Raw genomic sequence first — 23,780 nt, forward strand, 5'->3', positions numbered from 1 at the left:
CTGAGGATGGGCTTAAAAATGAGCACAACTCAAATCTCATTGATAAATATGAAAACAAGTCCATTCATAGAAATTGGATGTTGTCATATTTAAACTGAAAACATGGTTTTGGCTTAAATCATAAACTAAAACCCCACATTAAAGAAGAGCATTGGTATTGGAAAGCCATTTTGCAGCAGGTTGTTGCTCTAATTGACACAGTCACTAAACATGGACTATCTTTTTGACGAAGAAATGAAGTGTTTGACTCCCACAACATGGAAATATAGAAATGGAAATACCAGTTTACTTGAACTTGTTGCTCTGTCTGATCCATTTTTAGCAGGTCACAACTCAAAAACGGATAGCCTAGGGAATAGCAACCTAGTGTCTTTGCCCAAAATAACATGTGAAGAACCAGTAAACTTCACCAGAGAGAGGATCAAGCAACCATGTTCAGTGAAGTGAGTATAGCTTGATCTGCTAAGTATTGCTTTAAGACACGTGTCTCCAGTGTGTCGAGCAATGATCACATTGACTGGCCTAAAAGGTCACACCAGTGGAGAAATTACAAACCAAGTACTACGCCATTCATGTGAAGTTTGCGACATTTATTTCTACGTGCAGCAGCCAGTCCCAGAACAATGTTGTCAATATGGTAGGGTGCTACAAAGGCACGCTAGGAAAGATTTTAGAATGTAATAATATGCTATTTGCATAGTGTTCACGTAATCTTGTAAGAAGTGGCTCAGGAGACTTGTCTGGAAGCAGTAGACTCTTTTCCTACTTTCCAGTGACTCTACATGTTTTTTCCTCCTCGACTAGCCAACGAGCAGTGTTTAAAAGATATGTAGACAACGGTCAAAGGCCATTCTACTGCACATCGGAGGTCACGCACAATGAGTGCAATGCTGGAAACACACACTCAGATTCCAGCACCTTAGACAATATTGCTGAAGACCAGACACAAAAGCCTCCAAAACCAAACTCTCTGTCATCAAGTTGACTCCGACTCATAGACGCACTGTGGGAAAGAGTAGAGCTGCCCACTTTGGGTTCCTGAGGCGGTAAATCTTTACAAAAACAGAAAGTCTCGCCTTTCATCCACAGAGGGGTCGTTGATTTTGAACTATTGACCTTTCCATTAGCAGCTCAACTCATAACCCACCACACCACTGGGCTCCTAGATTTTAAAAAAAGTAACTACCAAGAAAGAAGTAGAACATATCACCAACAAAATGCTAAAGTATGTATTTATGTTGGGATGGAGAACAATGTATTGCAGCATTTTCATTGGACAAGTCAAGTTCACCAAGATTCTACAGTGAATTTAAAGACATGCCAAGATTGCCACCCATTGTTGGCAAATTACTTACATAATTTAAAAGAAGATTTGTGGGGGGGGGGGGGGGTTTAAACACAACAAAATGAATACTACCAAACACTGACTATCAAGCAATTCACAGTCACAGAAGCATGACCAAGGGCAAGTAAATGATGGGAGTGTTCCAGAATCAACGTCGCATAATCACATGCTGACCATCACTGACACATTGAATCTTGCATGGAAAGAAAGTTTATGACAGCCTTTCAAACAGATTGCTCTTCTTAAAATCGCTACCTAATGAAAAATGCCGGAAGCCATCCAAGAGATGGTATATGCTTATCCCAATGACTTAAATGCACCCCCTCAAGAGAAGAGAAACCATTTCTTTCTCACTTGAAAACTGTTTACAGATTCAGGGAAGGTAAATTTTACTTATGGAGGCATGTATGATTCTATTATAAAAGATAATGTACAATGTGTATCTCCCAATGTTGACATTTCTTTATGAATATTCCTAACTTTGATGATCATAAACTGCCCAATAGAATGCTCGTCTTCATCCTAAGTAGACTGGAAAACACAGAATGAAGAAGGACTCAATGCATTGTCTTGATTATGCATGGACACTAATGTGAATGTTTTCCCATCTCAGTGCTGTGAGCACACATGTCTGATTGTGTGTGTTTCTTTAAAATGCCAAAAGGACTGGTAAATATGAAGCCTGAGCCAGGTTCTCATTGTGGAAGAGTTGTGTGCCCTTGATGAAGGTCACATAGTGAGTCCTGTGCCAGGGGGGGACAATCTATGACTCTGCTACATGTCAAGCTTGTCTCCTTGGAATTATGTCCTTGCTTTCAGAGGATGAAGGGAGGATTATGAACCACAAACCAAGGCACAGTTCCCAAACCCAAATTAAAACACTAGTATCCGCACAACGGAATTTTCCCTCCACATTATTAGCCCCCAGTGTTTTTCAGGGAGTCCTTCTGCCCCTCTACAGAAAGCCAGCAAGATAAAATATGCACACGTGACTCATCAAAGGTCGTGATTGTTTCCCTGGAATAAATTTTTCCTTAGAACCTGCCATTTTCCCCAGGCACCCTCGCTGGCTCATATAATTCATGTTTTTATGCCCTGCATGGGGATTTGGCTTTCTAGTTTATGTGAGTATTGATAATACAAGTCAGACTCCGTATTTAGCTTGGGTCCCAGCAGACACTGCAGAGGCAAGTTTGTCAAGTGTAAATTAACATATATAATCTGAGCGTACCTCCAGTAACTGGTTTAATATGTGCTCTGTTGACAAACAAGTCTCCCAGGTAATAAATGTTGAATGCTTGGAATAGAAATATACTTAAACTCCAGCCAATAATTTACCTCCTGTAACTAAGCTTTGAACAAGGAGACAAAATGGTTGTTTGGCTATTTTCTGTTTTGTTGGGTTTTTTGTTTTGTTTTGTTTTGTTTTGTTTTGTAACTCTGGTGGTTAGTGAACTAAATAAAAAGCATAAGCACAACATATTCTCTTTTTAGTTGAGCTCTCACTGAAGAGGGGAAAATAAAAATAGGAGCGCATTGGCTTACTTTGGAAAGATTGCATTGTAAGTACACACACACTAATAATTCATGAAACTTTCCACTTACCACTTACAAATCCCAACAGATCCGCTTTAAGAAACAAAGCGTTCGTCAATGTTGTTGCTAGTTGTCACCCAGTTGAGTCGTGTAAGGGAGCTTCCCAACTGCAGTGATTTGGCTATTCGATTAAAGTAATATTTCCACTTATCATTCTAGAATAATTGTCAAGAAAATCTTTGGGATTGAACAACAGAACTGTATGGGAAGGGAACAGAAAGGATATCTTGGAATGAGTAAGATATGTCAATAAAAATATTCAAAATAAATGAATATAGAGGGGGGGAAAGGGAAGAAAATCTTTCTCTGTAGAGCTCAAATGAGCTCAACCTTCACCTCAGAGTAGGTCCAAATCAACAGTGGCAACTCTTCACACTTTGGATGGAGTCCTTTGTCCTGGAGTCTGTCCTGTGCACTGAAGGATGCTTTCCAGCATCCTCCACAGCCACCAGATGCCAGTTGTATGTGTCTTCCCAGCTATGACCAATAAAAATGTCTCCAGGCCTTGTCAAAGCCTCTGGGGAGTGGGATAGCTAAGAGGAGAGTTAGCGTGGTTGGGAACCATTGGTCTAAATTACGGGAATATCCAAGACTCTGCACTGTGCAATGCTACGCTGACACCTTTGGAGCCACGAGTTGGAAGTGACTTGACAGCAATTCTCAAATAATAAGCAATGACCCAGTTGTAGTGAATGTCTATCTATAGTGAGCATGCAATAAAGGATACCTTGAATCATAGTTGGTGATGTCTCTGTTAGTCAACCTTGATAATATGTGGGGACCACCATTCGGAGGACTAGGTTTGAGTAACTAGCCGTGGAAGAAAGCTCTGAAGATCCACTTCAGAAAAATGTCAATGATTGAAAACCATGTTGAAGAACTCAAGCAGAAAGCAAACGTTTCGAGAACGATGATGGCAACACATATCCAGATGTGCTTGACACAATGGATGGATGTGTGGACTGTGATAAGAGTTTTACGAGTCTCCAATAAAATGATTTTTTTTAAAAAAATAATGATGGCAACATATGTACAAATATGCTCAATATAATTGATGTATGGATTGTTATAAAAGCTGTAGGAGTCCCCAATAAAATTATCTTTTAATTTAAAAAGAAAGAAAAGAATGATGCATATGAGATCAAATTGACAAAAGCAACCTAAAAGACAGGATAGGAAACTTAGAGGGCAATGAGTTTATGTTAATAAGAGAAAGAGATAAAAACAACAACAACTAAACAACAACAGATGACAGTGGCTGCACAACCCCAGTTAGGAGAGGGGTGTCCCTGAATTGTACTTGTAGACATTGCTGATCTGGGCTCAGCTTTTACAGTATATAACTCAATGTCAACAAAATTAATGAAATCTGTTGTATTTTTTAAAAGAAATAAAACTCTGGAGCACAATTCTATGTACAAGGGGGTCACATGAGTAAGAACTGACTTGACGACAGCTGGGTTCTGGAGTTCCTGAGTGATGCAAATTGTTAATGTGCTCCATTGCTAATTAAAAGGTTGGAGGTTCAAGCTCATCGAGAGGTGCTTCAGAAGAAAGGTCTGGTTATCTACTTTTGGAAAGGTAGCCCTTGAAAACTTTGTGGAGCACAGTTCTACTCTGACACACATGCAGCAGACATGAATTGGATCTGAGCTGGGCAAATTCACTAGCACTTACATCACAGCAAACCAATAGGGCCAAGTAGAACTACTCCTGTGGGTTTCTGAGACTAAAATTCCTTACAGGAGTAGAAAACCTCGACTTTCTCCTACAGAGCAGCTAATGGTTTTGAACTTCTGACTTCACAGTTAGCAGCCCACTATGACTCTAGGGTTCCCAGAATCTATTCAATGGCAGTGAGTTTGATTGGTTAGGTTGGTTTTATTGGGTTTATGTGTGCTTCCAATGTCCTCTTTTCCTCCACTGGCTTTTGTGTATAACTTATCTGCTTCATGACAACCAAGAACTTTGTATACTAAATGAATTCAACATTAAAAAGTTCAAGGATACTTACATTGGCTAAATCGCATTGTAGATTTAATTACTGTGGCTTTAAAGAAAGCGGTCCGACCTCTTCTTTCAAAATAAGTACTTTATTGACCTTTTCATTGTAGTTCTTCATTATCCCTAATGGCACATTCACTGATTTCAAAAGAGTAATTCCCCTCCAAAGACTGATCATTTCAATGAACTCTTTTGATCAAAGGAGACTTTAACAGTCTTTGTCCATTGTTCTTATTTCTCATTCTAGGACTCTAATTGTTCCCTAGTTAATATCTTTTCCAGAGGCATCAGAACTAGCCTTTCTTTTTTGCTCATTAAGGGCTTGGCAGCTTCCCAAAGTAAGCAAGAGTTGACATCTGGTCTGTGGTACGTAGGCCACTGGTGATGTTTTCCATCTCCTTGATCGTACATACACCGTCTGCTCCTGTGTCCTGTCTGAGTACAGATCTCTCCTCTCTGCATGACCCTTGGTTTCAAAAGCAAGTAACTCCGTATCGACATGAGCACAAATGTGGGTGAGGGCAGTCACGATCCCCAGCTTTTGTACCAGCTGAGTCTTGAATCGCTTTGATGTAGACTTACAGACTGGCCAGTAGAGACATGTTCATTCCACGGGGTGGTGGTTAGGGGATGTCCCAGGACCCAGAGCATTCATTCATTGATAAAATCAGGAAAGTCCCAAGTATGTGAATTGAGTGGACTAATGTATTTGGTCGAAATTCTGATTTTTTGTCATGACTATTATGTTTGCGCACTTTCTGTGTTTCTGTCATCATTTTTTTAAATTAGTAATATGAAAAAGGACTTGAGGCAGAAGCTATCTGAACTCTTCTGAATTAACATCTTTGCCTCAACTTATCTTACCCAGAACCATCAGGGGAAAAGATTGGCAGGTGTTACAAAGACTCTGGCTCTATGACGTTCTAGGGAATGCATGTATATCGTTGCCTTTTTACTTCTTTAAACAACTTCTTCATTTCTTGATGTCATCCCATGCGCATCAGGTCTTCTGTCAGTATTTAATGTGCCAAATCTCTTCTTGAGATGTTCTCTAAAGTGAAGTGGGATATACTCAGTATCATATATTGGCTCTTGTGGACTTATCTTAATTTTCTTCAACTTCAACCTGAACTTACATAGGACCAATTAATAGTTTGTTCTGCAGTCAGCTACTGGCCTCATTTGGGCAGCCAATATTGAACTGCCCATCATCTCTTCACACAGATGTAGTCAATTGTATTCCTGTATATTCTATCTGACAAGCTACATGTGTGTAAAGCAGCCCTTTATGCTGTTAAAAAAAACTATTTTGAAATGGAGAAATCATGGGTTGAAAATTCTTCTATTAAATCTCCAGTATGTATCTCACTGGCAGTATATTTGGCAACTCTTATTCCTCCCTCCTTGTTTCCGTTTTTTGCATTCAATGATTATCAGTGCATCTTGAGTGTCTATTTCAGACAGAAGAAGTTGGCAAAATTCTTCAGTTTCTTCAACATTATCTTTAGTGGTTGGCATGTGGATTTGAAACATAATTTTACCAACTGGACTTCCTTGTAAGTATAGAGATATCTCCTATGACAGACGGCAGTATACATCAAGACAGGTTTTGAAATGTTTTCTGGGTGATGAATGTGATAGCATGCCTCTTGAATATGTCCTTTCTGCCATAGCAAGCCACATGCTTTTCTGATTCAGAACGGCCAGTACCGGTCTGCTTCAACTCACCAAGGCCTTCAATATGGACCCTGATGCAGTCCAGTGCACTTTTAGCAACTTCCAACTTTCCAATATCCACACTCCATACATTTCACATTTCATTTTTTCCCGCTTTCTTGGGAGCGCTGCAGATATTATCACAACCCATCAATTAGATCAAGCATGATTGTACAATTGTTGCCACCATCGTTTTCAAAACATTTTCTTTCTTCTTGCACCCTTTGGTATCAGCTCCCTTTTATCCCCGCCCTCCTCCACCCTACCCCATGAATCCTTGTCATTAGTTTAAATATTATTATTGTTATTTCTTCCCCTCCCCCACCCTTACCTTACACCATCCAATGCACATTCTAACTATTAATGGGTGCTTGCAGCTGTTTCTTCTCATTTTGAGTCAGGCTCCATCAGCAAATGAAGGTCCTAAAAGCTTGACTCCATCTATATCATTATGGTGGATTCTTTTTTAAGAGGGCAGTCGTTCCTCAATCATCTTTTGAGTGAGTCTCGTGTTCTGGCCCTGTAACCTGACAATGTTTCGCTGTTACTCATGGGCTTTACAGTGGCTTATCCCTCAGAAGTAAACAGCCTATTACACCTTCTTTGTAGGTGTATTACACTTCTGACTAGTCTGGAAGTCCCACTGAAAACTGTCCACCTTGAGTGACTTTGCTGGTATTTAAAATATTGTTAAGATGGCTTCCAGCATCACAGCAACACACAGTACAATAAAGTAACAGAAAAGCTTTGGACCATACCAATAAGAAACCTTAATATGCCAGTTTCAACGGAAGACAAAACAACTAGAAAGAAACTCAACAGAGACATAGAGGAACTAAACTACATAATAAACTAACTGGCTTGACCTCATACTCACACAAGGGAGCTTCAAATTATTCTGGAAATTTTCCATTATATTTTAATTCCATTTTTCCACAAGCTTGTTACAGGACCCTCATATATGGAACTCTCACTCAGCAACAGCTGGCTATACTTCCTTTTCCAGTGCACATGAGACCTTCTCTAGGACAGAAATGTCATGTGATCCTGCAATCCCACTACGAGGCATATATCCTAGAGAAAGAAAAGGCATTGTACAAATAGATATGCACACCCACATTGATCACAGTACTAGTCACACTGGGAAAGGATGGAGTGATGAAAATGAAAACAGCGCTTGAGAGACCTCATCCCAGCACTGACAGCAAAATTCAAAAGAGCAGCAAACAACAAATACTGCAGAGGATGTAGATACATTGAACACCTCGGACACCGCTGGTGAGACTGTAAAACAATATAGTCAATGTAGAAAGAGGTACAACATGCCCTCAAACAATTGGGAGTAGAAATACCATATGAGCCAACAATAGCTCTTCTTGGTATATACAGAATGAGGAACATAGCATGAACAAATATATATACACCCATATTCATTACAGCATGATCCTCAATAGCCAGAAGATGGTGGGGGGGGACCCTAAAGGCTCATTGCTAAAAGAATGGATAAATACATTTTGGCTCATATACACAACGGAATAGTACACATTGTTAAAGAATAATTATGAAAGTGTGAAACGTCTCATGACATAGATGGATTTGGAGGACATTATGCTGGCTGGAGCTAGTCAGTGAAAAAGACAAATACTATATGAGATCACTGTTATTTTAAAAATTTGAAATTGATGAAGGCAATGGAAGACACCAAGCAGGAAACAAGAGCTGAAAACAATAGAAGTGAATACTAGCATTTACTCAATCCTCAATAACAACAATCTATGAAAGGATGCAGAGATAAACCAGCTGAATGGTGTAAGAAGGAAAATGGGATTATGCATGAACTTGGGCTTCAAAAATATCTATATGTAAAGCAAAGCAAAGGAGCAAAGTTATGAAAACATCGTATACATAACAAAACAACTGGAGGGTGTATGTCATTGGACCTGAGGTCTCAGGACCATAGTCTCTGGAGACGCCACGGTCAAATGGCACAACATCGTCCACAAGGACAGTGATCTGTATCCTACTTTGGTGAGTAGCGACTGGGATCGTAAAAGAGCTCCTGCCTTTGCATTGTGGGTTAATCTGGGTTGACTAACCATTATGGTACCTTGGGAGGGGGCACTAGAGAAGCAAATCATGAAGCTGGAGAATAGATGGCTGCTTGTTTGATGACTGTCTCACGGTGGGTTTCCTTCATTGCCTAGCCAGAGGTCAGACACGGCCATGCAGTTTACTGGGTTGTTTTCTGGAAAGAATATGGGAAGTTAAAGTTTTGATTATTTTCTTTGGTTGTTATATTTGATTATTCCTGTTTAAAATGGCAAAAAAAAGAATGTGATTAATGTATATTTTGAACTTGGGGCTAAATCTCCCCTTTAATCTCTCAGAGACCAGGCTTTTTAGTAAAAATGGCTGACAGAAGGTCAAAATGGCTGACAGGCGGTCAAAATGGCTGCATAAATTCTTATTTCGTATCAATGGAATAGTTTAAATAAGGATTGAGATAAGATAGATAGGGATTGAACTGGACTATTTTAAGAATTGAGTTTAGGATCTGGCTGTACTGGGTTTATACTGTTTTCTTTGGACTATTGTTATTGATACAAGGATTTATAGACATGATTATTAGGAAGAATAGCATTTGTAAGTTCACTGTTTCAGCCACCAATTTGAATCTTTAAATTATTGTGTTAGTCTGGGTTGACTAGTGAAACAAATCCAGAAACATTTATAAGTGTGTCCGAGAGAACTTTATATCAAGAAGTAATTATGCATCAATAAGACATCCCAGCCAAGATCAAGTCCATAAGTCTGATATTAGCCCATATGTTCGAAGTCAGTCTATGAATTCCTCTTCAGACTCACAACACATGCAATAATTCCAAATGCAGGAAGATCACAGGCCAGTGGGTGGAAAGTCTTGTGGATCCAGTACTCGTGGAAGCATCTCTAGGACTCTGGCTGCCATCACATGACTCCATGTGGCTTGTCAACCAGAATGTCAAGCAGAGAGACAGTGTATCCTGCCTCCTGGGAGGAAGACAGGAGGTCCCAGAATCCTCAAAGAAGGCCACGCCCACACAGAGGCATCATTGGCTATGATTTGATTGACAAGCTAGACTCCACTCCTTTGCTCAAGTTGATAGGAGATTATGTAACTGCCACACATTAGAACATCTCTGGGTCCAGCAGCCTCCCCAGGCTGGAAAATCAGATGCCTGAATATGGGCTCTGTGGTTAGCCAGGTGTTTGCAGGTGGCTGGACCAAAACTAGTGAAGAACCACCACAGATTCAGTAGATGAACCACAGCTGCTGTGTGGGCGCATCTGGAAGGGACTAAATGTGCATGCAGTGTTCAGCTTCCTGCCCATGACCACTGACTCCGTGGACGTCTTTGTGGACCAGAGTAAGCTGTACGTGGAAAGCTTCCAGAGTCTGAAGAGGGAGAAGCAATGGAGTTGACTTTTTTTTTTTTAAGAAAGCTGCCAAAGGCCTGGAGTCCATCCACATATGGTGCCTGGTGGAGGGTTCTGCACTGGAAGTGAAAAACGACCAGAGGGAAAGAAAGTGCAAAAGTGCGCGTAAATAGGAGACCAGTGCTACAACTGTGGTCAAGACCATCGTGCCAAAGACTGCAAGCTGCACCCCAGTCTACAAAATGCAACTTCTGCCAAAAGTATCGACTACAGGGTGGCCTCATGTCCATTGAAGGCCTAGCAGGTCCCCAGCTCACAGGGAAAGCCAGCTTGCTTTCTGGAAGAAGAAGAGAGCCACAATCTTGCCCTGCTCCCAGAGGCTCAGAACTGAGTGCTATGGGTGGGAACGATCCTGCGGCTCTCAAGAAATTCCAGGGAGCAGGTATCAATCGACAGAGGTCAAAAGGTGAGATAGAGTAGCTAAGGGGTCCAGAATGGTATGACTGTACATTTTGACAATCGCGATTCTAGTTTAGAACAGCATGTAAATGTTGTTTTATGACAAAAACCAAAAAATGTGATTTCAAATTGCATAAAAGAAAAGCAAGAACAAAAATACTACCAGGAAGCTGATGAAACAAGAATGACAAGCGATGGATCGCTGTGGAGGCCAGGTGATCCAGACCTCGGAGAATTGTCCTGTTCTCGTCGGCTGTGAATGCTTGAAATCTCACATAATAAATGATTCAAATGAAAGGTCATAACAGAAAGTAGAGCTCAAGAGGCAGGCAGTAGAACTTAACACATACAGGTCACTGGGAAATTTAAAATACAAAGCAACAGCAACCAAAAAATGACACCTCCCCCAACAGTTCTTTATAGCATGGTGTTCTTCTCCCCATTCTCCAAATGAGCAGACTGACTATTTAAAGTGACAAGACCCAGAGTGGCTGGCCAGGGGGGTCCCTGACCATTCTCCAAGCTGTATCAACCTGATGCACTGCCAGCATACATGACTCACTTTGTCTGGTGATCCCAGTGGAAAGAGGGAACACCGCTCACTGGAGTTGCTTTAAGTGACTTCTCCAGCCGTGCCGAGCCCTGTGACCATCCAGAAGGGAGGATAAGCTAATCAAATAATAACGTGGCTACTCCTCTGAAGTAGTATATGCTTCAGCTCCCTGTCACAATTTCCCTTACCCAGGCTGCTCCAATATCTGTCCCACCAAAATACCCAAAGGCAGCTTGTCTTTCAGAGCCACTTTTCATGGGGGCAGCTGTGACTTCCATCTCATTCAGAGGGCAGCTAAGCAGGAAATGGGGAATGCTGCAGTTCTTATTTGTCTTGGCTCTGAGACACTGGATGCAAACCAAACATGCACAGAAACCTCTGGCCCCCTTCGCTGTAATACAGAGAAACGCGCGCTGCTCCAAGTGGGGCAGTCACCAACGTGCGGAGGAAGCTGCCAGAGTCACCTGTGGAGTTTTAAAATCCCACAAGATGACTAATGGCATGTCACCTCTTTGAGGAAAGAACCACACGTACTTGTTTTTGAGAATGTCCCCCATCATAATTCTGAATTTTTCACCACCTGGCTTTTGGAACAAATTCAGAATATGAAACTCAAATGATCCTACCATCCTACCATCTGAGAGAGTCCTATTGGAATGTTCCAGAACCTCATTTGTAATGTATTTGGTAATCATTTCAAAGGCGACCAGTGCTAGCACGTCTGCAGAAGAATCACTCATATCTTATGCCTACAATTTAGCAGGACCCACCCAAAAGTTGAATTGTTAGGTGAAACTGAGGAAGGATTTCAGTAAACTTTGTAGGTGATTCTAAGGAGTCTTGGTGGCATAGGGGATAAGCATTGGACTGCAAACTGCAAGGTCGGCAGTTTGAAGCCACCAGAGGCTCCTCAGTTGAGGCACCATGAGTCAGTATTGACTCCATGCCAGTGAATTTGGGTTGTGAAAGGGGTTCTAGTGGGCATTCAAGTTAAGAACTACAAGTTGTGCTCTTTGAACTGTTATTTTGAAGCCCCTCATACACTCACTCATTCTTAAACTCACTCAATGTATTGCCTGTGTGCTTCTGGGTGCTCGGTGCCATTGAGTTGGTTCTGACTCATGGCAACCCAATGCTCAACGATACATCAAGACAAAACCCACGGACATTGAGTCAGTGCCAACTCCTTGCGACCGGACTACCCCTGTGAGTTTCTGACTTCAACTCTTTATGCGAGTAAAAAGCCCTGGCTTTCTTCCAAGAAGAGGATGGTAGTCTCGAACTGCCGGTCTTGCGGTTAGCAACTCAATGCATAACCACTACACCATCAGAGCAGGCTCCTCCTTTGGGTTTTCTTATTCTAAGCCTTTACACATTTCATTATAATATTTGGCTTTGTCTTCTCAAGCTGCCCTTTGAAGTTTCTATTCAGTTCTTGGACTTCATCATTTCTTCCATTTGCTTAACTGCTCTGTGATTAAGACCAATTCTAAGTCTCTTCTGACGTCCACTTTGATCTTTTCTTTCCTTCCTGTCTTTTTAAAGACCTTTAGCTTTCTTCATGAATGATATTCTTGATGTCCTCCCACAACTCACCAGGTCTTCTGTCATTAGTGTTGAATGTGTCAAATCTGTCCTTGAATTTTTCTCAAAATTCAGGCGGGATAAACTCAAGGTCATATTTTGACTCTCTTGGACTTGTTTACATTTTCTTCAGCTTTGTCCTGAACTTACTACATATGAGAGATTGATGGTTTGTCCCACAGTCAGCCCCTGGTGTGGTTTTAGTGACTGGTATTGATTGAGCTCCTCCATGGTGTAGTCTCACAGACATAGTCAAATTAATTTCTGTGTGTTCCAGCTGGAGGACTTCCGGTAGATAGTGGCCTTTTGTGTTGCTGGGAAAAGGTATTTGCTATGAACAATTCCTTGATTTTGCAACATTTTATCATGCAACAGAAATACTTACTACGTCCCTAAACCTATAAATTATACAATGACTAAAGTTCAGTCCCTACCCTTGGGAGGCCCACAAATCTTCTGTGAAATACCAACACCTTCAAAATGGGTGCTTGGGTACATTGTATAAAATGCAGTGGGCTATCGGAGTGCGTGCGGAGCAATTATTTAATTCTACTCAAAGAATCATGAATAACTTCTCAACAAAGAGGACCTTTCAGTTGAGTCTTAAAGAAAAGTTGGAAATTTCTGGTTGAATAAGAAAGAAAAGGGAGTTCCAGGTAGTTGTCTGGGAAACATGAAAGCATATAACATATTTGGAGATAAAGATGGAGCCCAGTGAGGCCAGAATAAAAAGAGCTTGAGGGAAAAGTGAACGATGGCCCTGAGGTTATAGGCGAAGGCCGAGTATCCGCCATACCGTGAGGAGTTATCTCTGTTTTTGAAGCACAGTGTTTGTGAAAGGTTATTTTCATGGTCGTGTGGACAAGAGAGAGAAATCATTGTCTACAATCTCTCTTTTGTTGTTTTGAGGTAGTGTCGAGATGGGTCCAACCATTGGCAGTGTTATGTGTCACAGAACAGAACTTTGCCCAGTCTTATGCCATCTTCATGGTTACTGATAGGCGAGTCCATTGTTTCAGCTATTGTATCAATCCTCCGTGTTAAAAGATTCCCACACGTGATACCCTTTTCTAGGGATTAGTCTTTTCTCATGGCATGTCTACAGTAAGGAGTCAAAGACTCGCCATCCCCACATGGAAGGAGCAGTTTGGTCATATGTCCTGAAACTGATCTCTCTGCTCCGCTGGCCGTCGAGTGATTTTTTTTTTTCCAGCACCACAATTCAAAGGCATCGCCTACTTCTACCTTCACTGCCCAGCTTTCACTTGCACCGAAGTAATGGAACAGGTCATGGTTTGGATCAGATGCACGCTAAGTCATCAAAATGACATCGTTGCCATTTCACACCATTGGAGAAGTCTTTGCAGCAGGTTCACGCAATGGGATGTTCATTGGACTTCTTGGATTCTGCTGCTCCCGCAGGTGTTGGCTGTTTGCTGATCCACGTGGAGTGAAATCATTACAACTCCCATTGCTTCTCACAGAAGTGCATCAGGATGACAAAATAGTGTCAACAGGAAGACATACGGCTGTCCTGAAATGAGGAAGTCAGGGGGGAAATGATTTTACGAGAAACTTGATATGTAGAGTCAACAGAAAGAGTAGATTTTGCTGAAGGGGAAAAAAAACTATCACTGCAGAGTGATGTCCTTCGTGGGATATCATATTTCAGTCTTTCCTTTATCCTCACTTCATCCAGAGAAAAGTAGTCACCTGGAGGGGTCTTCTTTACCTGCCCTCATTCTCCCCAGAATCAGAGAAAAATCGAACCAAGTAGCCAGTGTCTCGATCCTATTAAATGAGCTGAGGTCTAAAAACTAAAAGGTACTGCACTTTTTGGCCCCACAATCTCCTCATTTTGCACAATGAAGAAATGAACCCAGAACAAGTTTGTGAGTTGCCTGGCTTCACAGAAATAGGTTTTGTGTGTGTGTGTGTGTGTGTGTGTGTGTGCTTGTTTTCAATTATTTCATCTTGACTCTGTCCCATTTGAAGGTTTAAACCAGCACGCCAACCATCGCTGTGTAATACTGTCATCCTGTCCTTCTTTAAAGATTCTACGATGAACTGAAGTCTATTGTTTCTGCTCTTTTTGATAGCTAAGAAATGCATGGCTTCTCCCAGCCTGTATATCTGAGGGACATCTAGTGGCTCATCTGGAGACTGCATCTAGGTGTGTTTCACACACTTGCATTCTTGAAGGACAGTCAGGATTGCTGCTCTTAGGAAGTTCGATTTGATCAGCGCATAGACTGATGGCATGAGATCAGTGGTCGCAACCCTTTCAGACCCAATGCTCCTTCCTGATGATAAATATTTTGACGTTTACTCTAAGTAGCCTGAAATGAAATTCATTGAAAATAGAATCTACACATACAATTGCAAATGGAGAATATAGTGAACATTTAACAGAAATTCACCAAATTTAACAGAAACCAAAAGGAAATAAGTGTATATGAAAATCATGTCTGTTTCAGACATAAATGCTTGGGTGTGACCACACTGGAAAACACAATGAACTCACCAGATGTTTGCACTTACACGTGGCATCACTGTGAACGCAGCACTGGCAAATGCAGATGAACGTAAGTGTGTAGCGTTGATAAATAAAAGACGGCACAGCCTCCAGAATGTGCCTCTCTGAGGTGGTGACCAACTCTTGGTAACACTGAGAATGAAACAAAGTAGTTGACCCGGACACAGCTCGGAAGTCAGAGGTGCCTACCCCATGCAGTCAAGCATCTGAGTATAACTTTTGATTCCCCAAGAACTTAACCACTACGTGACTATTGTCTTAGCCTGGGTCGTCTAGCGAAACAAATCCAGTGACACTCCTCTCTGTATAAGGGAGGGAGGGAGCATTAGAGCCGATCGTGATGATGAACATACAACTCTTTCTAGAAGCTGCCGATTAACATGCACTTCGAGTGTCATATAGATTATATACTGCACCCATATGAAAGATGCATTTTCAACGTAGAGTAAAAGTAGGTTTCACAAAAAAAATCAAAGGATTTTGCACCTGCTAGATCTCATTGCAGCAACAGCGTCACAGTTTCCTTTGTTTTTGTCTTTACAATGGTCCTTATGCTAGATTCATGTATCTTGAAATGATCATGGTAATCTCAATGTAAGCACAGGTGCAGACTTCAATCTGTAGTACACAGAGAGCGAGTCCACTTTTTCTCCTAATGTCTTTGCTCTGCTTTTGGGAACACTTTCAGTGTCACTAGTGGCCCTTGGTATGAGCCCCAGGCTGCTATTTAGGGGTAAAATATTTCACTGACCCTGATGAAAAGTATCCAAGAACCACAAAGAATCATGTGTCACTGCCATCAGAAGTGACTGGGGAGATGAGCTGTTCGTAGCTAATGAGGGTCACACAGCATTTTTAAAAATCACCTGTTTTCGGAAATGATGTCAGTGGGCCTGTCCTGTCTATACCTTATCCTTGTCGGCTTACCCTCTGCAGAACGTAAGCGCCATGAGAACAGGATCTTCGTTTGTTCCCGAAGCCTCAATCAGGCCAGCCCAGAGTCGGCAGTGCCCAGTAAGTGATGGTAGGAGGACTGAACACTGCACTCCAGTCATATCTACTCCCTCCTTTGGGGTGTCCTGTGGCTGGGACACCACAGGTGTAATCATGTACTTGTCTTCCACTCGTTTTCAGGGGTATCAATCTTCTGCTGATGCTAAATTGCAAAAGTCTCCTGACTAGCAGAACACAATCCTCTTTTTATGTCATAACCAAACCCCATCTCCTCTTTAGGAGCCCTGGTTATGTAGTGTTACTAATTATACTGCTAGCCACAAGGTCAGCAGTTCAAGTCCATCAGCAATTCCACAAGGGAAACATGAGGCTTTCTACTCCCATAAAGGATAACCGTCTCTGAAACCCACAGGGGCAGCTCTACTCTGTCTTGTGGGGTTCCTATGAGTCAGAACTGATTCAATGGCAGTGAGCCCTAATGGATTGAAGTAAGAGGGTGGGGGAAGATCTTGAAGATCTTGATTGGACGATCCAGTTCAGCTACGAGAGTCTGTTTTTAAGGTTAATTGTGATTTCCATCCTGCTGGGTATAAAATGAGCCTTCTCAGAAGCAGGAAGAGGTGCTTGCGAGAGAGAGAAGAGCCAGGAAGGGACCGTGACTTTGGATGCTGCCGTCTCTGTGCACTGAACCTTGATCCAGGAGACAGCGGTGACGCTGGAAGGGCACAGTAAGGAGCAGCAGCAATATAAGTCAGTGCCGAGGAAAAGCAGTGGACTTCCCAGGCCACAGACAAAGTAAAGCTGGATACTTTGGGACAAGATGTTGGCATATGGAGTGGGCTGCCTCTGAGCACTTAATTGGGGGTGCTTGGTTTGGCGATTCAGAGACCTGGAGCTTAGAACCTTGAGTTGAGGCTTATTGTGGATCACTATGCCCTCTGGACATTTATTGATAGCCCTAATGGATCTTTGTAACATTGCCTGAGTGAGGCAGAACCCAGGCCAAGAGGCTGAAGGCCCAAAAGAAGAGGCCTATGTAAGAGCATAGCAGAGAAGAAAGTGTCCTCTCTGAACAACTGTATCCTGAGCATTTCTCACATGATTGGTAGCCTGTTAACTTCTCTACTACATCCTAGAAGCAGGAGCATCATCTGTGAACTCTGTGTGGCCATTGCAATGAATGCCTGAACCCAGTCACAAAAATAGTGTCATGTGAACGACTCTTTGGTATTAGAACATGGTAATAAGAAGTTAAATTACAATTTTTTTAAGAAAAGTGACATAGAAGAATCTTCTGGATCCAGAGCTATACAGAGTGGTTAGCCTTGACACCAAAAGGATTCATTAAGGGCAAAATTGATAACATGGTTTTCATCAAAATCATCAATTTAATTCTACAAAAGATCCTGTTATAATCATGGAAATATAACTAAAGATGGAGAGAAAATATTTGCAAACAACATATACAGTGAGGAGCTAGAATTTATAAACAACCCAGAGTATATAAAAAATTCTCAAACTTAGAAGCCGTGAATTTCCGTTTATAAGAAAAAAAAATTTAGCAACATATTGATGATGACTGATAAAATTGGTATCACTGAAGAGTCAAAAGTATTGCATTCACCAATACTGTATTTTCTCTATTTTTACAGCATTGGGAAAAGTACAATCAAACTCAGTGGTTAAAAATAACAACCAGAAAAATTTTAATAGACATTTCACCAAACAATCTAGAGATGGCAGATAAGACATGAAACGATTTTCACATCACTAGTCGGAGCCCTGGTGGCATAGTCCTTGTAGTGTAGTGGTTGCGTGTTGGGGTGCTAACCAGAGTCAGCAGTTCAAAACCACCAGGCACTCTTTGGGAAAAAGACAGACTATCTACTCCCATAAACAGTTAAAATCTCAGGAGTGGTTCTACCCTGTCCTACAATGTCACTGTGAGTCGGTATCAACTCAAGAACGATGAAGTGAGGGAACCATTATAGAAACACAAAGTAATTCCTCCATGAGATATAATTATACATCTATCAGAATGACTAAAATTAAATATAAAATTGAAATGGACTTGGAGTCTTTAGTAACAAACAAGTTTTTCTCAAGGGAACAAAAAAAACACAGAATGACTAAAATCAAAAATAGTGACAACATCAAGTGCTGGTGAAGTTGTGGAGAAACCAGATCACTTCGGCATTACTGGTGTGAATTCAATCATCACAGTCTCACTGGAAAACAGCTGGGCAGTTTCTTACAAAACTAAGCATGCTGCTACAATATAACCCAGCACTATACTCCTAAAACTGGACCCTAAGAAATGGTGGTGGGTACACACAAGAACTTGGACCCAAATGTGTAGAGCAGCTTTATTTGTAATGGCCCAAGACTGGAAACCACTTAGCAGTTCTCTAGTGGGTGGATGGGTAAACAAATGGTGGGACATTTAGACCAGGGAAAACTCCTGAGGTGTTGGGGTGGGGGATGGGGAGAGAGGGTGAAAAGGACACAATGCCACCGAGTCCAGGAAGAAAAATGTTTGGAAACTTTTTGTGGTAGCAATCGTGCAATTTTGCTTGATGTGACTGAACTATGGAATGCTATGATATAGGCATCAACTCCCAGTTAATAATTTTTTAAACAAACAAAATAACAAAAAGCAATGAGCAATTAATCCAACCAACAACCTAAATGAATCTCCAGAGAATTATGCTGGGTAGAAAAGTCAAACCCAGAAGGTTACATACGGTCTCATTATATATGATGTCAGGTGCCACAGAGCCCGTTCCAATCCATCATGATCTTGTGCACAACAGAACACTACCTGGGCCTGGGCCATCCCCACAATTGTTCCTGTGTTTCCGCCCATTGTGGAAGCCACTGTGTCAATCCATCTCCTGGAGAGCTTTCCTCTCTTTACTGCCCCTCTACTGTACCAAGCATGATGTCCTTCACCCAGGACTGATAGCTCCTCACAACGTGTTCAAAGTATGTAATATGAAATTGCACCATCTTTGCCTCTAAGGAACATTCTGGCTGTACTTCTTCCGAGACAGGTTTGTTTGTCCTTTTGGAAGACCATGGCACTGCCAACATTCCCCACCAACACCACAGTCCAAATGCACCAACTCTTCATCAGACTTCCTTATTCAACATCCAAAGTATAGAAATAAGGAAAATTACACTCATTTTTGTCCTTTCTTTAATTATACAAATAGAGAACAGCTTAACAGTGGTCAGAGGTTAAGGATGGAGCAGATGCAGGAGGGAAATGAGTGAGACTATGAAGGGCAGCATGGGGCATCTGGGTGGTGGGGAGCAAGGTCCACACCTTCACTGTATGAATGTCAATATCCTGGTAGTGACATTGTTCCAAAGTCTTGCAAGATGATACCCTTGGCCAAAACTGCATAAAGGGGACATTATCTCTTACAATAATTGTGACTGTATAATTGTCTTAAAATAAAAAGGTCATTCTTTTATGTAATACTGTCAGGGCTAGTGTGAGGTGGGCAGAAATTCTCTGTAGGATTGCCAAGTACGTTGTAAAATGTCTAGAATTCCTTAACACTCCTCATCAAATGCCACCTTCCCACATTAGCATGACAACTAAAAAATAACCTCATTTATTCCCAAAATGCCTTCTATAGGCAATAATGCCACTACTAAAAACCCACTTCATTGGAGACTAATTCAATGAGTTGATAGAAGATGTTACTTTTAAATGAGAAGCTGAGAAGACTTAGCGACGGTAAGGCACCCAACTAAAAATTTACATTATAGTCATTATAAGAAGCCTTGGGGAAGCAGTAAGTTCTGTGTCAGGCTGTGTGTTATGCCAGGTTTTCTAGAGAAACAAAATCAGGACACTTATGATTAGATAGATAGATAGATAGATAGATAGATAGATAGATAGATAGATAGATAGATTGATAGATGATATAGATTTGTTTGTACAGTGAAAAGGAATATTAAGAGATAATTAGTCCACACCGTAATACAGAGGGCACTTTCAATGCACTTTCATGGAATGGTTAATATACTGGAAGTCCTTCAACTCATGTGGACTGCCAGGTCCAAAGTCAAGGAAGCAGACAGCAGAGCCTTACCTCAGCAAGGCAAGTAGACTTTGCCCACAGGCAGCAGATAGCAGAGTGGGTCAGCAACTGTCAGTAGCTGGGACCTTAGAGAAGCAGGCCCTGATGGAATCTCTAATTCAAGTTCTGCAACAAGATGCACCAGTCTCAAGTTCAAACAATGTATCAACCAACAGTGTGGCTAAGCACGTCTCAAAGGAGCTTCACACTCTAGTGACATGATCCATGGGTTGACTTGGCCCACAGGTAATGCAGCACACAGGTTGAAGCAGTGAACTAGCTAAAGCAGCAACATGCTGGTCCGATCACCAGAGAACAAGAGGAAGATGGAATGCCAACTGTCTTTATTTATTTGGTCATCCTCCAATCAAACTGTGACCTAATTAAACACCGCCCATATGTTCCTATTGGCCTAGTTGGCACTATAACCCTATCACAGGCTGCTAACCAAAAGGTCAGCAGTTCAAACCCACCAGCTGCAATACAGAAGGAAGATGAGGCTGTTTGCTTCCATAGAGCTGTACAGCCTTGAAACCCCCACAGAGAAGTTATGCTTCTTTCTATAGGCTCACTATGAGTTGGAATTGGCTCTCCAAAAGTAGATTTAGGTTTTTGTTTGGTTCAGTTTGGTTTGGTTTTTGATAGCCATTATATTTTTCCACTACTTTATCGTGTTTTATATCATCCTCTCATTCCACAATATTTCTGATTGTTTATGATTTTTCTAAAGATCATATGTCTTAAAATCATTATTTTATAGCTCTTCCAAATAGCTTACATTAATTGATCACTAAGATACCCTCGCTAAAAAATAAAAATTTATCCTTGCTAAAACAAAAATGCCAGAAGGCTCGCATAATAGATAGAGGTTTGGGGCTCTTTTATTACATGTGGCTTGATGTCCTACTGGGTGCTCACCTGACCCTGTCAGCCAGAGAGCAGCCTGGATTAGCAAGTTGCCAAGCTCCTAGGATTAGCCAGAAACTAGCCGTGATTCAATTACGAGTAAGGGAGGAGGTCTCTCCTCCCTTATTTATCAGGAGAGCATGCCTTCATAGCAACAAGTACAAATCAAAGATAAAGATTAAAAATATCAAAATAAAATACACAGATAAAATTTCCAAAAGTGCTTTCTTTATCAGGTGCATGAGACAAAAGTAGGGGGAATTCTCCAACATGAATCCCCAGAAGACTGTCACCCTCATTCCTGCCTCACACAAGGAGAGTGCACTTACTTTCTGCCTTCCCATCTGCAAACGTCTGTCTGTTTCCCTCACAGCTGATGAAATGGGCCTTCCTCCTATGGTGGAGTCATTTCTGGATCCCACACCTCATACTATTGGCTATTCCTCCTCTTCATTGATCTTGAGAGGTTTCCACTCTCTTGTCCCCCGGGATTTCCAAGAGGATCCTTTAGCTGTGTGTCCTTCTCAGAATGTAAGCCCTCTCCTCCTGAAAGAGTGGGATTATACTCATTGCTTCCGCTTCTAGTCCGATTTCCACTCCTTATGCCAATGCAGTCTAGTTCCGCTCTTACTCTGCCACTGGGACCGCTCTTGACGTTGCTGCCAATGTTTATGTGTGGGCTCCCTTCGACAAACACTTTCCAGCCTGTACTTGGCCCATCCACTAGGCTGGAGAGATAGGAAAAACTGGATCACAGACCTATGTACTCACTCACTCACTCACTCACTGCCCAATGGGGCAGAGGAGAGCGGTCTCATGAGGCACCCTAACTGTAATCTTCGTGGAAGCAGATCCCGGGTCTTCTTGCCTGCGGAGCCGCTGGTGGGTTGAAACCACTGACCCTTGACTGTCAAGCACTTGACCATCGCCCCACCAGGGCGCCATTCTTTGGGACCCACAATGTGCATTTTCCCTATCATGACATTGTACCACCTTGTGGGGCCATTGCTTATATCATGACATGTTTCTCATTCAACGCCAAGTCACTCGAGGATACCAATCTCTCTTAACTGTCTGTGTATCGTGGCAGCACAGTTCCAAAAAGAATAATCAATGAAAACGGTTTTCTAATGGAATAAATTAAAGACATAAAGAAATACTAGCCTGTATGGCAGCTCTCCTGAAACCGAACCACTCCCTCCGCTTCATCTCCTGGCTTTTCTGCAGCCTGGGTGGGCCCGTCCACCACCACTCGCACCTCCAGCCTCTGGCATTCCCTCCGCTGCGCTCTGGTCGCTGAAGGTCACGTTTGAGAGGCCTGTTCCCACAGAGTTGCTCTCAGGAGAGACGTCACATGTCATGAGTTCAGAAGCCCTGAGGACCAGCACGCCTGGCCCACAGCGGAAGGCACTTCTCTTATAAAACTGCTTGATTTGATTGAACTGTGGAATGATGTGATATATGTATTAACTCACAATTTTGGTTTAAATATTTCTTGAAGATATTTCTTCATAAAACTATTGGAATAAAAGTAATCCTTTCTAACTTTAGATATGGCTCACAGGTGCTACTGTTTTGTGTTATCGATTATCCACTATCCTTTCAAACAATAGAGCATTTCCTCTGTACTTCCTTTATGAACCCAGTAAACCCAACATTAACTTCAAAACAATAATCCATTTTTCCTGGAGTTGCTTTTAAATTTTTATGGGCGATCCAAGGTTTTGTTTCTCAACTAGAATGAAGTCAAAATGCAAATGCCCTTGGGAGAGATTATGTTGTTTTCAGTTTATCCTCTGTCAATCCAAAACCAAACTCGCTGTGGGTTTCGGAAACTGTAACTGTTTATGGGGTTAGAAATCCCAGACTGTCTCCCTTGGAGCTGCTGATGGTTTTGAACTGCCGACCATGAGGATCACAGCCCGATGAATAACCACTGCCACACGAGGGCTTCTCTAATACTAAGAATTATAGACTCGATACTTTCCTTAAAACTATTTAGAACGAAGTTTAAGATCAGAGGCCATATACTTGTTAGTTTTGAGAGCCTGAGAAGCTTTGAACAATGGACATGAGTCCTACAAGAATACACTGCGCTGAGCGAATAAGGACGCCTTGTACATATACAGCAGGAAAGAGCTAGAAAAAGGTTACTCGTCAGTCACCTTGAAGCTGCTCAAATACAAACTCTGGATGAGGGGTAGGAGATGTTTTCCCCTCTTTTTGGCAAGCTTACATTTGTTCTGTATCTTAGCAACATAAAATCTAGTTGCTTGAACAAAGAGGTCTCTTGTGCGGTTTTACGATCGCTACAATGGTTAATTATTATACAACCTTTAACCTTAAGATGATAAAGTTTGCCACTTGTCCATTGTAGGAAACTGCATGGACCAATCGTTGTATGTTTGTTGTAGGAAATTGGGTTTTGTAAAATGTAACCCACAGCCACTTTACTGAGGTCGTTAAAATAATCGAACCCGCAGAAAAACTACTCAGGTCTCTCTGGGGTTAGGAAGGTGGGGGAAAAAAAGCTATATTTTATTTTCTTGGTTGTTTTTCCTGATACCAACTATGGTACAAATAAATATAAAAGGTGATTGTGACAAAAACATTTTA

General features: G+C 41.6%; 1 long non-coding RNA gene and 1 pseudogene across 2 annotated transcripts in view; one reads left to right on the top strand and one right to left on the bottom strand.

Moving 5' to 3' along the window:
• LOC142431111 (uncharacterized) overlaps positions 1 to 23,780 on the bottom strand; it is an 84,055-nt gene that overhangs the window by 33,647 nt on the left and 26,628 nt on the right. The gene's annotated exons all lie outside the window — the stretch shown is intronic.
• Positions 9,886 to 10,469, top strand: LOC142430950 (protein lin-28 homolog A pseudogene; annotated as a pseudogene).

The sequence above is a fragment of the Tenrec ecaudatus genome, chromosome 17 (genome assembly GCF_050624435.1).
Source record: "Tenrec ecaudatus isolate mTenEca1 chromosome 17, mTenEca1.hap1, whole genome shotgun sequence".
Taxonomy (NCBI): domain Eukaryota; kingdom Metazoa; phylum Chordata; class Mammalia; order Afrosoricida; family Tenrecidae; genus Tenrec; species Tenrec ecaudatus.